The 19,259-nt window shown below is 30.9% G+C and overlaps 1 protein-coding gene across 5 annotated transcripts in view; it reads left to right on the forward strand.

Annotated features, from left to right (window-relative positions):
- The window catches only part of LOC105216178 (beta-1,4-glucuronyltransferase 1), a 249,143-nt gene that overhangs the window by 91,944 nt on the left and 137,940 nt on the right, over window positions 1-19,259 (forward strand). For 3 of the 5 annotated variants that reach the window (XM_054227009.1, XM_054227008.1, XM_054227012.1), the window contains one exon: window positions 18,870-18,923. The exons of the other annotated variants lie outside the window; for them this stretch is intronic. The gene's annotated coding sequence lies outside the window, so the exon portion shown is untranslated. The remainder of the gene's footprint in view (window positions 1-18,869; window positions 18,924-19,259) is intronic. 5 annotated transcript variants of the gene reach the window in all.

Consider the following 19,259-nt stretch of genomic DNA (forward strand, 5'->3'; position numbering starts at 1 on the left):
ATATGAAAGTAATGGTAATAGTAATGAATATTGTAATGCTATTTGTAATGGTAATGGTATTGGTAATGTTAATCAGAACAAATAGCTGATTAACTAATTATAATGCGGATGTAATTGTAAAAGTAATGAATATAGTAATGATTCTTGTAATGGTAATGGTACTGGTATTGATAGTTGTAATAATATCTATAATAACCCAAAAAATAATGCAGAGTAATGTTGAATGCCTTTAAATGCGAAAAGTTATGGTAATTAAAATTAACGAAGAAAAATTTCAAGAGTAATGGAACTGAAATGTGAATGTAAATGTAATGTAAATTCAAAGGTAATTGCAATATGTAGTAATAATGATAGAGTTCATGGAAATTGCGATATTGTGAGCATCATACAAATAATGAATACTGTAATGGGTCTGATATTAAAAAAGGTACTGCTACTGATAATGATTGCAAAAATACATCATTGTAGTATGAAAGTAATGCTATTTATTATTTTATTTAAATAAAATATTAGGATATTATACTAATAATGGTACTGAAACTGATAATGATATTTATAATAATAAAAAAAATACAATTGTGGTATGAAAATAATGCTACCATATTCTGGTAATTGTAAAGGTACTGGTACTGGCATTGATATTTACTTTGGTTACATTATCACAATATTAATAATATTCTAATTGTCGTAAAGTAATGCGAATATTTTTTGGAAATGGTTAATGACGTGAAGAAAATATATCGAATGAAAAGCTTTTAATTCCATCAGTTATACAATTCAATGAGTCATTTTTATATTAAATAGTAATCGAAATACGTAACAAATTAACTTAAAATATGAAAATATGAGTTGAGCAAAGATATTTTTGAAAAGGTAAAATAATTCAAGTAATGTATTTATAATTGTAATGGTACTGGTAATGATAGTTATCACGATTACAATAGAACAATATTAATATTAATCAAGATGTCAAAAAAGAAGAGCATTCAGCATTCAGTTAGTAGTTATTATATTAAATTGTAATTAAAATATGCAATGAGTTGGTAATCACAGCGCTAATTTTAAAACTATATGTAATTCAAGTAATGATAATAGTAATTAAAGTATTGATTCTTTTTCTTACAATCGATAATGGTATTGTAAATTGTAATGACTATGTAAAAGAATGCAAAAGTCGTATGGTTGGGGATTTAAAAATAATCACATTATGCGACGTAAGAAATGCAATTAAACATTTTTTTTCATTTGATTTTGAAATATTCAATGAAAAGATATTGGATTAAATCCAAAATAAAATGGTTGATATATATGGGTAGAAATGTGAAAAACAATCGAGATGCAGAAGGAGACAGTGATGAATACAGAGATTGTGATAAAGACGGAAAAAGGGACAGAGACCAATATAAATATAGAGAGATCAAAAATGTATCGAGATTTTGTAAATAAACTTGTGTCATTAAAAAAAAAACGGAAGACAAAATTTGAAATTTTAACTTTGTATACTTCTATTAAAATATTTTGAGCTATAAAAGCCAAACATACATTTTTACTTTGCCTTTGATTGTAGTCGCACTTGAACATCACTCATACGCCATGGCATACCAATGGCACCTAAAGCGAAATTGTGTAAAAATATATTTTTCCTACGAAAAATGCGCAACAGTTGAATGAATTTAAGCAGTTGCTAATAGTGAGACTATATAATACAACAACTACAACTATATATATATCAAATACACAGCATAAATATGCGCATAAGTAAAAATGCGTAAAAATATTAATATCAACACAATGGCGCACAACAAGTGAGAGCAATAAATTTCACAGGAAATGAAAGTTTAACGGTTTATGCGTATAAGGAAGACTGCAAATGAACCATAAAAGCACAGAAATTTGTTTGTTATATACTAGTCTAGTAGAAGTTTGTGTGTATATTAAAAGAGGAAAGCGCTTACGAGCCAAAATTTACACACTGTTGACAAATTTAAAAGTGCTCTCAACGAGTCATTGCAATAATTCTGCTTCTTAGCCGCAAGCAGACAATTTCTACTGCTATACTTTTGTCGAAATAATAAATTTGCATTTTTTTCGGTGTTTATTGCTTGTTGCTGGCAATGGTAATGGTGTCCAGCGAATTGTTGTTATGGCATTTAATATACAATTCATGGCACCTGAAGGAGTGATATTTTATTGTTTAAGAAAAGTGAAAATGGTAGTTATTTGGAGTTGGCGAAATGGAAATGGAAGAGCAATGAAATTTAACGGGTTTTTTCTAGATTTAATAAAAAAATTACATATTGTGTTCATTAAATAAAGGTGGGATTGAAATTAAAATATAATGAAATGATATAACGAATAAAAAAATATGTTATAATACGTGTTAGAAATTGAAAAAAATATGACGTATATAAATAAAATTTGAAAAAGAATTAAAAAAAAATTAAGAAAAAACATTTTTTTTCCAATTTTTAGTTGAAGAATATTGTTTTTTATTTGAATTTTCATTTTTTATTTCCAAAAATGTATTTTCTTTATTTCCACTCAGTCAATCCGCTTCGCTTTAAGCTCTTAACTTTCATAGTTTCATGCATTAAACTTATGCTCCAATATAAACATAAAACACAACCACCTTCCGCTTAAGTTATGCACAACGCCTTAGCGCAGGCAACACTTCCGCCAACACATATCTCTAACAGGCACACTTGAGACACGAAAATACACCTTACCCAGCCTTAATGGCGAAAAAGCTTATATCCGCAATAATGTATTTAGTAAATGACAGACAACGGTGAATAGATTGTCGGTTATGCAAGCTGAATAAATCATCGAATATGGCGTGGCATACTTATGTAAGGTTATTTACCATAATAATAAATTTCAATACATAAATTGTATTCATTTATGCATATTTATGCAATTGCGCGCACAACACTAAATAAAGTGTTGAATTGCTGGGATGAGTTGAGGGAAAAGGATATAAGTGTGAACATAAGTAGGTTTAATGATTATGAAAATTGGGTGAAATAAAATAAAATAAAATAAAATAATAATAAAATAAAATAAAATAAAATAAAATAAAATAAAATAAAATAAAAAAAAATAAAATAAAATAAAATAAAATAAAATAAAATAAAATAAAATAAAATAAAATAAAATAAAATAAAATAAAATAAAATAAAATAAAATAAAATTAAATTAAATTAAATTAAATTAAATTAAATTAAATTAAATAAAATAAAATAAAATAAAATAAAATTGAATTAAATTAAATTAAATTAAATTAAATTAAATTAAATTAAATTAAATTAAATTAAATTAAATTAAATTAAATTAAATTAAATTAAATTAAATTAAATTAAATTAAATTAAATTAAATTAAATTAAATTAAATTAAATTAAATTAAATTAAATTAAATTAAATTAAATTAAATTAAATTAAATTAAATTAAATTAAATTAAATTAAATTAAATTAAATTAAATTAAATTAAATTAAATTAAATTAAATTAAATTAAATTAAATTAAATTAAATTAAATTAAATTAAATTAAATTAAATTAAATTAAATAAAATAAAATAAAATAAAATAAAATAAAATAAAATAAAATAAAATAAAATAAAATAAAATAAAATAAAATAAAATAAAATAAAATAAAATAAAATAAAATAAAATAAAATAAAATAAAATAAAATAAAATAAAATAAAATAAAATAAAATAAAATAAAATAAAATAAAATAAAATGAAATGAAATGAAATAAAATGAAGTAAAATAAAAAAATAGATTAAATTAAATTTATATAATTTATTTAATTTATTAAATTAATATAATTTATTTTTACTTTATTTAAAATCAAGTCATATAAATATTTTAGTTACTTTAATTCGCTCAATAGTCTTCTTGCCAAATTATTTATTATTACTAAAATTATTCTTTAATAAAATAATGCGGCAATGCTGTTAAAATTTATATTAGACATTCGCTTGAATGTTAATTTTTTTACCTAAAAATTAATTGAAAATTTTTAACAATTCTTTTTTTTATTTTTAAAATTTTACCAAAGACAGGTGGCAACTACGCAAAATAATAATATTGTATTAAGGGTTTTAATTTTAATGGTTTTATTAAAATTTTTATTAACCCTTGTGAAACTGAATGGTCTTGGAGACCAAATGACTTATTTGAAGATTTTTATAACTAATGGTTTTCCTTTCTTCTTTTCAGGTAAGCGTGCTGATTTATGAAACATATATTATATTTAGGTAAGTATTCATTTGAATTTATAAGAATATATATACACAATTTCTCAATAGCTTTAAGCATGAATTTGAGTTATCAAATTTTCCTAGCAATCCTACTCGAAATTATCTCTGTTGGTAATCTTACTCAAAACTCTTTAATAGTTTTTTGTTTAATATTTCATACATTTTATTAACTTAGTTTGAAACAAAATTTTAACAGGTGGCAGCTTTGTTTAAAGTTTGAACAGCTTTTTTTAATATTTCATTTGTACATTCTTCTAATTTGTTTATTTTATTAATTTTATTAAATTAGTTCTGTGACCCTAAGTTGCATTTCATTTTCAACATGATTATAATTTGATTAAAAAATTAATGACGGAAAATGATAATTTCATTTTGTACGGTAAATCGATCTAAATCAGCGCTTTAATCGAGCAAAGGCCGTTTAATTGTTCAATTAGCTCCTGTGCGAAAAGGCTATTAGCTCTTTGGAGGAGTAACAGGAACAAATAAAAATATAGATTAGGTCTGTTTTCACTCTTCCATATTCTGATATAAATTGTCCTTTGTTCTGATATTAAGTGTGAATATTTTTGTAAGAATCTTAAGGGAAGTTAATAATAATTCCAAAATTTTATATTTGACATGCAATTTTTAGAAGTAATAACTTTTTAGTGAGTTTCAACACATTAGTGTTCACCCGACAAAGTCTTTTCGACCGACTTTTTTCTAAGCTAGTCTAAATAAGATTGATTCCAACGTTCGCCAGAGTGTTAAGATATTTTAGAATATTATTAATCAGAAACTTTAATTCATAACCTCCTCAAACCAAATCTTTCTATGAAGAAGTGAAAAAGTGAAAGCAGGAAAACCAAATAAAATAATTTCCGCCTTGCGCTATGCAAAATAAATTTTGTATGCTCTCATTTAGTGGGAATTGTTTGCTATAAACCTAATTTTGACAAACACACATGTATAAATATTAGAAAATCAACTAATTATGCCAACACAAAGCGCCTTTTAATGCATCAGTAAAGGCAATGAAAGCGACAGCACTGAAAAGCTGATAGCTGCGCTCATATATACGATGTGTGCGACGTGTTTGTTGATGAGAGTGTGTCAGCACAATTTTATGCGCCTACATGTGCGCCAGCTCGTGCGTAATTCTATGAGCTGATTTTAATGAATATATTAGAGTACAACAAACGACGTAGGCGTCAACCGCGTGCCAATTTAATTTACGAAAATCTAATAAAAATTTAGTGTGTTTGACGGAGAGTGAGCTGAACTCACAGGTACAATATATGTTATATGTGATATAAATGTAGGTGAAAGGATTAATTTTTGTAACTGTGTTGTATGCTCTTATATTGCTCATTAAATAGCTGCGACGTAAATTTAAATGCCTTTCAGGTGGAAGGGTCTGTATCAAATGGTATCTGGTGGCTGGTATATGTATAGGAGAGCAATTGGATGTGTGTTAGAGAGCATGTACATAAACACTTATTGAGGAAGGAAGAAGAAGACACTTATTTTATGACTTTTTAATTAAAACGATTGTTGCTTAATTGGATTTTTTACGCTTTTATTGTGCATTGACCTTAAACATGTGTTGTGAGGTTTAATCTTAGGTACTTATATAAGGCAGTAATAACATTGAGTTTGTAAAATTTCTTGTAATAGCTAATGGAATGCTTACTCAAATCAAAAATGGTGATTAAAAGTAGATATAAAGTCTATTAGATATTTGTATACCAAGAGACGAGTGTTTTACTCGAAGATGTGATATGATATTCTTTGATGTTATTTGAAGTCATGTGATACCAATTCATGTGATACCAATTCATGTGATGTCGATTCATGTGTTGTAATTAAATTTGAAAAACACAGTATGCACAGTTTCTGAAGTTGTATAATAAATGAGAACTTCAGAAGTATTGTTAAGTACAGATGTGATGTGATAACTGTGATGCAGCATGATGTAACAATTGAATCATGTGTAACGTGAATTCTACTGTAGCACAGTTATTGCTTACATAAACTAATTTATTCAAATCAATAGAAGAAATATTATTTAACGAGTAAAATTCCCTTTATGTGCTGTAAGAAGTATCAAATGATTTTTATGTAAATTTATGTTGTGATATGATATGCTTTATGAAGTGATGTGATTTTTTGAATTTGGTTATAAAATAATTTGATGATAAAAAATAATTATAAATATGATAAAATAAGTATTAGATATAATGCGATGTAAATCTTCGCATGTTGATCATACGTTATGATGACAAGTTGCAAGTTGCTTGTGGTGGTGTGATCTTTGCTGCTCTTTGGTCACATGTTCATATGGAAAGACTATATAAAATAATTCAAAATTGGCATTCTATTAGGCATGAGTTTTGGCATAAAAAGTGCTCTTTGTGGCGATATGTTAAAGTTAAAAGCAATAAATATTATAAATAAAATTGTGTAAGGCGATATGAAGATATGATGATGTGATTTAATTATATTTTGTATAGTTCACTAGTGTGAGCTAATGAGGTCTGATCTGATTTAAAACATTTTTAAATAATAAAATATTGTCTTTAACAACGAAATGAGCATCTGAAAACGTAGTTTTGCGATAACATGTTATTATGATTTAATATGATATATCATGTGATATGCGTTAGATAGTGATGTGACTTGTTAGTTAAGCTGATATAATTTCTTATAAAATTAAAATTAAAAAAAAAAAATATAATTACTCAATTACATTTATTAACTATACATGACTTCTCAAAGTGATGTGATGCGATGTGATATATTCTAGTCTTAACTATGATCTCAGTGCACTTGATTAGCATGTTTTGGATGATTTTCTATATATAATTTATAAGTTTATTAGAATAAATTAAATGAAATAATTTCACTAATATAATGTGATGCAAGTTTTCATAACGTGATGTGATGCGATTTAATATAAGGTAATGTTACATCTTAAGATATTCTATTATTAAAATAAACTGAAATGAATTAAAGATGTGACATCATGTGATATGCAATATGTGTATTCAAATAATATTTGGTATGTAACTGTATATTGCATATTAATAAATCTTGACATGCATATGTGTCACGAGATATGTATTTATGATTGTGACACGTAAAATATGTATACTTAAACATAAATCGAATATTCATAACTCCGTTTAAGTTGCAAATTAATAAACTACGTAGAGTAATTGAGCAAGTTATTTACTGCAAAAAGTATGAAGTACTGATTTTCAATAAGATGTGATGTGCGATTGCATGATGTGACATTACGTGATGCATTTCTTAATAAGAAGTTAATAAAAACAAAAAAAAATTGTAAAATGCTACATATCATTATAAATATTACAAAATTAAATGAACTAAATTGTAATGATATGACAACATGCGATACTAAAGTGTGATGTCGCATCAGAAATACAAGTAGAATAGCAATAATATTAAAGTTTTCGGTACATGTGCTTGTGTCAGCAAATGAAAGTAGATTAAAAAGAAAATTTAGTGTTGTTCTCTGAAATGTTGTGACGTGACTTACATGTGACGCAAATAAATTTTCCTTCAAGAGTTGTTAAACAGAAAAGGGTTTTTATTGCGGGTGTCTTTTAAAATTGAAGAAAAAATAAATCACATTAGTATTTATTTGAAATATAAGAAAAATATACAGCTGTTCTTACCCACACTTTAACAAGACATTGAAGTGATTGAGAGAAACCAATAAATTTCTTTAATATATTACGATAGCTCATTCACCTGTCCTTAGGCAATCGAAATCAGCAGCAGTTACCTTAAAAAGTAGATATATACACATAAAATGTATACGACTTTGATTTCCTGGCAAAATTTTTGGAAATAAATTTACGCCAACTTCCATCTATATATCTATATTTTTATATATATTTACTCAAATACACATTCATATAAAATTATTTAGTACCAACAGACACGTGCAAATAATTTACCAGACTGAGGTTAAGTGGCCTCCGCTTGCATTGCCATTGCTGAACTTTTCTTAGAAACCCGAAATTTATGTAAATGTATTGGTTTGTAGACCATTTACCAACGGTTTTGGAAACTCACACTTTGCCGTTGTTTTTCGTTCGAAACCGAAAATATTCACTTGTAAGCGTGTACAAATTTGGTTAGCTTTTAATTTATGGCCGCTATTAAGTTAAACACAAATATCCTCATTTTTTATTTATGTGCGTGTGTGTGTATATTTCAGCAATGTATTTTATTGCCATAGTAAATGAAAGTGTGGCTTTTGGGGCTCCTTAATAGCATTCTTACAAATTTATCATTTGAAGATTTTATATGTGTATACTTGTGTGTTTTTGTGAGTAGGTCAGAGTAGTTCCAAAAATAGCTTCGAGGGTTTTAGTACTTCACAAAGAGACAATTTAACTTAAGTAGCAATCATTAATTATTTTTTTGAGAATTCAAAATTTATAAAAAATTTAAGTCACTTGATTTCTGATTTTGTGCGACTTGAAACTTTGATGAATGGCAAGTCATAGAGAGAAAGAAAAGAAGATAGAGAAAGTGAATTAAAAATAAGAAAATAAACATTCTACAACTACAACTTCATAAATAAAAATCGGTCGTCGCTTTGAGTAGGCTTTGGGAGTCATAAAGCGAACAAACGATTGGTAAAAATTCAATAGAATATAATCAATTATTATTATATTTTATACATACTATACTAACCCACAGCAATAACAATGTCAGCCTGGAAATCCAACGCAGAATCACTCTTGCCAACAGGTGCTACTATGGACTAAGTAGGCAATTGAAAAGTAAAGTCTTCTCTCGACGAACAAAAACCAAACTCTACAAGTCCCTCATCATTCCCGTCCTACTTTACGGTGCAGAAGCGTGGACGACGTCAACATCCGATGAGACGGCACTAGGAGTTTTCGAGAGAAAGGTTTTGCGAAAGATTTATGGTCCCTTAAACACTGGCAACGGCGAATACCGCAGACGATGGAACGATGAGCTGTACGAGTTGTACAACGACATTGACATAGTCCAGCGAATAAAAAAACAGCGGCTACGCTGGCTAGGTCATGTTGTTCGAATGGATGAAAGTGCTCCAGCTCTGAAAGTATTCGATGCAGTACCCGCTGGTGGAAGCAGAGGAAGAGGGAGACCTCCACTCCGATGGAAGGATCAGGTGGAGAGGGACCTGACTTCGCTTGGTATAACCAATTGGCGCCAAACTGCCAGAAGGAGGGATACATTGCGCGCTGTTTTGGACTCGGCTATAACCGCGTAAGCGGTGTCTACGCCAGTCAAGAAAAAGATAATAACCCACTCCATATCTTGGAATAAAAGAACGACATATCGATGTCCAAAAAGCTTTATCTCCCTCTCCCTTTCTTTATCTTTTTCCACTTCTATCCCTGTCTCTATCTAGGTTACATTAGGTTAGGTTGAATGTCTGTTCCGCAGAGGGATACCCACTTAAACTATGAGGAACAGACCGTTGTGAAGACAGTGATTAGATATTAAGATTCGTCAAAGATTCCTAAGCCTACTACAAATCCGCAGAGATTTTTCACTTCGTGAAAGTGAAAATCGCTTGGTTTAAGTATGTGAGATCTAAGAAATATTTGTTTTGATCTCGCAAAAGCTGGACATTCCAGATGAAAGTGATGAGATGATTCCACCTCATCCTCTTCCATGCAGCTTCTGCAGCTAACATCCTCTAAAACAGCGTGTATCCTGATTGGACAATGATCAGTTAAAACACCTTTTTGGAAAGACCGAAGAGCTCCCTAGACCTCGGTTCACCCTAAACCACAATGATTTAGCGACTTTGCTAGTACAAGGGAGTGACCAGCGCTTGCTCAGCTCAGGTGAGGTCCTTCCGTCCAGTAGTAGTTGGTGAGACTGACGTGCCTAACCTTGCAAGCTCATCAGCCTTACAATTTCGCTATAGCGAGGGACTCAGACCAGTCTAATTGTTAAGTAGTATCGAACTTAAGGGTTCTACTACCAGAGTGATTCGTCACTTCTCTGAAGGTTGTTGCACTCCACTTCCGCTTGAAAAATGCTGCAGTAATTGGGAAGTCTGAAATTAAACTTTTCGAAGTTTCCGACAGTAAACTCCGTGAAGAAGCTCACCGCGCCTCTCCTCCAGCGACTTCTTAGCACCCAAACCTCCTTCGATGGAATAAGTGTAAAGAAGGGATAGTCAGAGCTAGGTTCGCAGACATAGTATTGGTCTCTTTATCGGTGGCAAGGACGCGTTCAGTATTTTGTTGTATGTCTTTCGAGGAAAATGAAACTTTGTTTCAAGGAACTTTTTATGGCAAAAATATTGGAGCTATTTCAAAGCCAATTTAAATAATCTCCTGTTTTGCATCGTCTAAAATCTACTTAAATATTCTCAAAATCTTCAAAACGCATTTTCCTCGGAATTTCCTTCTAACTTTCCTTCGCATACAAATCGATATTGCAATACTTGAAAGTAAAATGTGCATTTTAGCCACGGGCATATGTGCTATTAGTACGCGAATTTTCGCCAGCATTACGGAATTCTCGTAATACGCACACACTCACTTACACATATAAGCGTGCAATTAAATCAATCCGCTGCTCAAGCACGTATTTGTATTTCTGCTGTCGAGTTTATCTTCTTGGCCTTTCGTTCGTTCAAATTCGCTGCCGCCACTGGCTGTCAAGCGTATGCCACACATACTGTTTGTCTTATCTTTTATTATAAGTTTCTGTGAACTAGTTCGCTTTGCTTTCGCGTGGAATTTGTTGTTTTGCTGCGCTTTGGCACGCACACAATTTTCGTTTGTTTACTTCTTATTGACTTTTGCTGCGGTGTTGGCCGGCGGGTGAACACATCCCGATTTGATAGGAGTATTTTGTTTCTTTGAGGGTACGCTTAGATTATATTTGTATATATTTAAAATATTTTCGAGAAATTCTCGAACCAACTTTAAGTCCTGCTTTTACAACCCTATTCTGTGCACTTTACAAATTCAACAAATTTCTAATTTGTAAAAATTTGAAATTTATCAAGCATTTCGTATTCTGTGTCTAAAATAAGAAGCTCTTTTCTTTATAAGTTGTTAAGAAGTAAAATGCTCTTGACAAATAAAATATCTCGCTGTGGATAGTTGTGAAAGTGAATTTGTTGCAATGGAGATATTTTACTTTTGTCGTTAGTTTTATACAAAGAGGAAAAATATGAACATGTGGATGGCTCGCGTTATTGAGCCGTTTTTTATAATATATTAAGAAGTTTATTTTTCCGTTTTTTCTATAAAAAAATGAGGATAATGAGGGTAACATTGTTTTCTATATATTGCATGCGATTACGGCTTAGCAAATTTTTGCCAACAAGGAACAAAGTTTAGATTTCGTAGTCCCCAAGGAACTTTTCTGAAGCTAAACATAACAACCAACTAAATCAAAATTGCATTCCAAACAGTTTTAAATATATTATAAAGGACATACATATGTATATGTATTATATTATGAAGAATTCTACGGCTTTGCGGGGGAGCAGAAGACTATGGAGGATCTGGGATGGAAAAGTGAATATATAGGCTCTGCCATTTGATTATCAATCAACTTTATTTACGCGCGGCACTCCCTGTTTGGTTAGGTATAACCCTGTCATCTATATAGAGTAAATGGAGTTGTGAAACCAAACCAAATACTTTGCATCAGGTCTGAAAGGCTTCAGTCGATATCTCGACATCAGAATCGGATAGATAGGCTAATAACCCTTTGGTCAATCATAAACCAAACTTATCAACGAAGCCAAACTGAAGAAGGCTCGGTTTAAACAACAAACACTCATCCAAATAACGGCCTTTTGCATGAAAAATAGTGCCAGCTTCGGAGCATGGAATATTTGCGCACCCTAAGAAAAGTCTAGACCAAAAGCAATGGATTTATTGTGAAATTGAAGTTAAATTATTAACCATTTTGCAACAAACATTGAAATGTATTTGAAAACTTACGTTAAAAAATATTTCAAATAAATTTTTCAATTCAATTCGAATATAATTGGACAGAATCAGCTGTTTCTGTTTACATTATTTTGTTTCTCACACGTGTGGGGAAAAGCTATGCGTACTGAAGCTTTTTATTTTATCAAAATTGTCACAGAATACCAAAAAAGTTCTTACTTGATAAAAATCTGAAAAAATTTTAAACTTTTTTGTTATTTTGTCAAGTGCACAGAATAGGGCTGTTAGTCTGATTAGAAGATTTTATAATAGATCTTCTTAAAATACATACGTCAAATTAGCCTGAGACTACATAGTTAGAGAGCTTCTTCACATCGAATCAGTAGTTACGAAGTTTGCTGACCAGCCACGGTACTGTTCTCAATACTCTCTATATTGATCTGGAACATAAACAATCCGTTTTCTGCGAACTCGAGCCCTCATATAAGCGGGTAGAAAAACTAATTTAACAAACTCCAAGTAGTCATTAAAGTCATTATAAAAACTTTTAACCTTTTTCTTTAGTTATCTAATTCGAGATCTAAGATCAGCTGAGTTCCAAAAATCTTACGAGAATCCTCAATCCAATTTCCCAATCGCGATCATGTTTCTTCGAATCCGATTATCGTATTTGTCTTTGCAATAGTGAACTGATAACTCAAGAACGAAGTAAGATATTTCAACCATTGAAGTGGAATTGATATCCCTGATAGGCCTGACTATCTGCTGTATGAAAATACAGATACCGTCATCATTTAAATTGGCGAAATCTATCAGTAATGATTCATGATAGGGTCCACATAATGAAGGTCACAATTTTGTCGAACAATTCACAAGCTCTCATATGGGTTAGTCTGCTAGGCCACGCATAGACCTGTTATGGTCTTGTTATGGTGATACCAGATGGAGTGCCGTCACGTAGCTCATGAGTTGTATGCACCTCTTACGAAGCCAACGCGAAGAGATCATGCGTCCTCACTAACGATATCTCCTCCAACTTTTTGTACTGTGGGGCTCCCAAATACCTGGAGCGCTGCTTTAACACAAGAGATGTTTCATTGTTTCCTTGGAACCTCTCAAATAACGCCTAATTTTGTTCGATTTGTTAATTTCCATCATTTAAAATCGTATAAAAATGGAGGTAACTCATTAAAGAAGAGACCGGACTCCAAAATTACACTACATTGAAATTTAAATTTTTAATTCCTAAAAATATGCTAATGACAGATCTCTTTATAAAGTCAATATATATGCCCTTCTCGTCTTCTTCCATTTTCATGAGTAAAATTTTTGTTACACCACATATATACATATGTACTTCAGCTTCTATAAAGTTCTCCATTATTTTATTCCCACTCTTCTTCTCCACAATAATATAAGTTCCTCTCATTCATTGTTCGCTCCTCAAAACTTTTAATTGTTTTAAATAATTCAAGAGTATTAAATGATAATTTAATAATGCTGCCTGCATGTCCGTTATTTGAGCTGCGTCTGCAGTTCGCTTACAAAGTTGGAGATTTACTTTTCGTAAAAATAAAATTACTACGAACTGCCGCTCAAACTAATTTTAATCCCACAAAGCAATGCACGAACTTTTCTTTGTCTTTCTTTTTTTATTTTTACTTTTTTTTATTTTTTCCACCACTGAATTAAAGAGATTAGAATATTATTTTTTCATATTCGGTTTTTTTTCTACAAAATTATTGCTATATTTACCATTGCATACGAACAGGGGATTAAAAAGTTTTATTGGACTGGAAAACTCTAAAGTACTGAGATTATTACTCTGGTAAAGAATGAGTAACCGAATTCGAGATAAATTGTGATTAATATTAATGTATTTTACCATTAATTATTTTTAGTATAATCTAATACAATGATGATTAAAGAAATCGTGATCATAGCGCCATCTAGAGGATTTTATATTTTTAAACATCAGCTTAAAATTTTTGGTTTCGAAGAGGTCAACGCAACAATCCAGTACCTTACAGTGTCTAACAACTTGATTAATATTATTTTTCAGAGCTTGTAACGGCAAGGTTTATGACAAAAACGAGACTTCTTTTGAAAGATGTAGTGTTCTTTCGTCGGTAAAATGTCTCCACAGAGAAAAATGTCTAACCCTATACTAAAATATCGTGCTAGAGTATTATTCCTTCAACTAACAGCCTGAAGTACTTTTTCCACAAAAATATATTATTTTTTTGGTTCAAAAAGTCACTCTTCTCTGATATCACTCACATCTCTTATACATTTTCGTTTGCATATTCACAATTTTTATTTTCAATATACTGACAATTTGTCACTTTAGCTCACGATTTCGCGAATTCCAACGCATTCGTTTGCAGCTTTACGCGCAAATTCCTAACACATTGGTTTGGCGCATATTTTCACTGCAAAAGAAGAATGTGACCACAAAAAAGTTCTGTCTCAAATTGCACATCAACATTTTCGGCTGAACATTTCCAGAGCACATGTTCAAATGCAATCAGGGAAATATAAATATTAGGGTGTGCCTTGAATGTGTGACATCGTGACTTTTAAAATGTTGTGGAAGTAGCTATAGACGGAAATCACAAAGTGTTGGAATAGTTTTGAACCTGTTTTTTGCAATGAAGAACATTCTGAATTTCATATATCTTATGGAACACCTATTAAGGATCAGTTTGATTTATTTAGAAGCATTTCGAGCGGAGTTTTCTAAATATAGTAGGTCAAAGCTATATTTGGGCTAGAGAATAACTAATTTATATCTAACAGCTGGAGCCATAGACTCTTTCTCATTTTTTCCATATTAAATGCAGGTACAATCTAAATAATTCGATTATCCACTTCACTTTTCGCATATAACCACTTGCTCTTCTTTGTTAGATTTATTATTTAAGTATATCTTCTATTTATACCAGTTTATACCAGTTGTTTGTTCGTTTTGCCATTCGCCAAATTTTGGATATTTAATATTTGACGCTTCGATTTATGGATATATAATATAGCGGAAGAATCTCTCTGAGCCGTTCGATACCAAACGAGTAGTACGAAAAGGCGACCCTTTATCGAACAATTTCTTTAACCTAATGCTGGAGAAGATAATTCGCGAGGCAGATCTTAACCGTACTGGCACTATGATTTTCAAGAGTCACCAGTTACCTATGCCGACGATATCGACATTGTCGGCAGCAACAACATTCAAAGGATCTCAGCGGTTAGTGGTCTCCTAAGTCACTGTTGGCAGAAATAACTTCTAGGTAGTAAAAGACTTTGTCTACCTAGGTTCCAGCATAAAAACAAACAACGACGTCAACCACGAAATCAATCGGAGGATCAATCTTACCAACAGGTGCTATCAGTAAGTAATTGAAAATCAGAGCCCTCTTTCACAAAACTAAAACAACGCTATATAAGTCACGAAGAAAAAGACGACCGAAACTCAGGTGGAAGGATCAAGTGGTTGTAGACCTGACAAAGCTTAGAATCTCCTACTGGCGCCGTCATGTGCAATGCAGTGACGACTGGCAAAGGCTTATGGACGCGGCCAAAACTGACACCCAGTTGACACCCAAATTGATGATGATGATATATGCGATACCAACCTTTGTCCATTATTCCTTCCATGCTTAGTTTTACTAGACTAAATAGTCTATTTGATTGAAATATTTAACTAAGAAAGTCAAGGTTTTTGTGAGAATAGTTTTGCCAAGATTCCTACTTATTGATTCTGTCAGGTATAGTTATTTCTCATTATAGATCTGTTAACGTTTCCAAGATTTGTTTTCTTCAAAGTGTTATCTGTGGGATGTTATCTATGGGTGAGATTTCATAAATATATTTCCTTCGCTGGAGGGAGTTCGAGGCTGGACTTTGGTTATATATTGCTTTAAAGAAAGCTTCATAAATTTGGTGATCACAGCGAGTGTTTATACATTTACCCTGCTGTTTTTAAACTTCATCTACATCGAGCCCTTTCATTTGAGTAATTTGCATTAGATCAATCTTAAGTACCGCCCTAATGTCCAATTGACGTATTGCAGCTATCCCCTCCATAATATATATAGAGAAAATCTGCTATGTATATCCGTACATATCAATAGCTACACATATATACCCAACTATGTGCGTAAGCACTTTTTTATTCGCAATAATTTCCAGTCAACTTCAACAAAAAAATTTCCAACTTTTAACACTTTTGCCAAATGCGTTTGCCTGTTATCACTTACAAGTGTTTGTGAATAGAGAAAATAATACTGAACAAAAAGAAAAAAAAAAGAAAAACGCGTTGAAAAAATAAAAGTAAACTTTTCCACTTAGAACAATGCAAAAGTTGTCAAGAAATGCTGCGAAATTTAAGTGCCGCGTAAAACGTACTTGTGAATGGCTTGTTCCGGAAATTATTCGACACTTGAGCTGTTCGAGTGTCATTTCGAGTTCTTGGTTGGAGCGCGCTGTTCCTGTTTACTATGTCTGTTTATCAGAGCGTATGAGCGATTTCCTTTTTGAAGGTATTCTCGCATTAGACGCACGCTTTTCTTCATATTTTGCGGAAAACAAGCGGAGATTATTATTCTTTCTTGACATTTGTTTTAATAGAATTGCCGTGATGTTAACTCACAGAATTCAAATTCTCCATCATCTCTCATCGCTTCCACCAAAAATGTAGAATTTTCTTAGGAAGAAATATTAAATAGGAATCCCTATCGCTTAATAATTGATTTCGCTTTTCTATGAAACCTTCATTGGAATCTTTGAATGAAGGAAAATGAAACACCCACATATTTGACTCGGAAAAAAAAATGCCTACATTGCTTTTAATATGGGCAACATGAGTTTCGGCGCCATCTTTTAATTATTCAGATCACTTTCTCGCCGAACAAGCACGGTTTGTTCTTCTCTGCGCGTACACTTGGTGTTAGGATGGATCTGCTATGAGAAACGTGCTTCTTTCAAGATGACTTAAAGAGCTACAAAAGTATACTGTAGAGCTCTCTATCTCTTCATTTCACTGATTAAAGTACTTGGTCGGTTAAATTAGCGGTAAATCTACGGAGGTATGTATTAAGCTGTCTAATAATATCATTGAATTCTGGTATATTTGGTTCCTGAAATAATATTAGAGAAAAATCTGCAATCTTGGAACACAGATTACTTTGAGGTGGTGTGAATGGTAGAGAGACCACTAGACTTTCTCTTATAAAAGAAATGAATATTTTAATGTGATAGGGATCTTACTACTGAGACAAATAACTGAGACTGAAGGACTCAGCCAGAGCAAATGTCTTTTACGCCTCTCAATGATTCTACCTAAAAGAAATTGGACAATTTAAATAGTTAATCATATTAGGAATTTTCAACAGTCTTAGAATATATTACTGATATATAAAATTATTAAAAATTTTCGGGATTGGAGGTTAATCGAATTAACCTAATTTAATAGTGGTTAATGGGTTAATGGTTAAATTTTTATAGCTCCATAACACTAGACAAAAGTGTACTTGAAAATTAAAGGTGTTAGGGGTAGTCAAGATTTTCAAAAAATAATTTTTTTATTTTAAGCATTTTCGTTAAGTGTAATATCTTAAAACTATTCTCTGAAAATTTGAAGTTGATCCGATAATTACATTTCGATTCGACAAATAGAAAAGATCGCTTGGGCACACCAAAACGCTAGTGTGAAACTATAAATGCTTTTTCTCAAAACTATATTTTTTGTACTGGTGACAACTGTAACTTGAAAACCGCTCAGTAGATTTTAATGAAATTTGTACACTTTTAGAATACATAATAATCGTAGGCCTGTTAGAAGCCTGTTTTGGCTTTCAAAAATTTCGATTTTTTAAGACCAATTAACTGTTAACTTTTTCCCGAAAATCTAGTAAAATATTTCCATAGGCCGCCATTTTACTCCGATCAGGCCTAGGATTATCTATTTATAAAACGATTTTTTCTTATCCAATTGATTTTAGATGAATCTCCAAGGACTTATGATTGTCACCGCAATGATCTTTATTTAGAACTGGGTCAACACAATATATATATAACTATAATTTTGGAAATTATAATTTTTTTTTTTTTCAAATTTTCGTGACTTCAAGTCAAAACATTGCCATATTATTACTTTTGTAAAATAACAAGATTCAATGCAAAAAAATAAATACTGAAAAGTCTCATTTTTTCGTTTCTCTGACTACCCCTAACCCCTTAAACGCTATTGTCTCGAAATCATGTTTTTCCGAAAACGCCTTGGCGATGTCTTGGATTACCGAAAGAGTTTTCAACCGATATCAATTTTTTTCCATATTGTTCGTAACGATGATTGACTGATCTCATTTTTACGTTTAAATTTTCACATGATCAGATGAAAAATTTTGGTTTGGTTTTGTGTTTTGAGTTGAGCTGATGGAGTGGGATAGTAGTCACGGCAAGCGTTTTTGAAAAAACGCGTTTTGGGTAAAATGTCATAATTTTGATAATGATTAGTATTCTTTTTTTTTAAGTTCTTGAGCTGATTTTACAGACATTGTACTACGCACCTCAACATATACATATAACCCCTTAACAAAAAATATTTTTTTCCACAGAATTATCCAAAAATTTTAATTTTTTACTTACTCTAAGTTCCTTTCTTTTTTTCAGATAATTTGCAGAAATATTGACACATAGAGCAAATTAGCTAGTAGTAAAATTGAGGTGAGTTACAAAATGTTAATGCAATGATTATAATTTCTTTGAAGAGTGGCTTAAAATGAATTAAGAATTTATAAAAATATTATATATTATTAAAAAAAATTAGTTCTCCTTTTTCTCAGTAGACCGACCTCAGGTCTTATCTAAAAATAATTTCGTGTCTCTAAATTCTGCATTCTATATTTTCCACAATTACTCTTCAGTAAAATGTAAAGCACATGTATGTACTTAACAATATGAGGTTGATGAACTACATACGTACATATATACTTACATTGTATGCTAAGCAATCGCTGCGTGTGGTTGCATGCCTCATTGACGCGCTCAAAGGGAGCAATC

Source organism: Zeugodacus cucurbitae, chromosome 3 (assembly GCF_028554725.1).
Source record: "Zeugodacus cucurbitae isolate PBARC_wt_2022May chromosome 3, idZeuCucr1.2, whole genome shotgun sequence".
Classification (NCBI taxonomy): Eukaryota; Metazoa; Arthropoda; class Insecta; order Diptera; family Tephritidae; genus Zeugodacus; species Zeugodacus cucurbitae.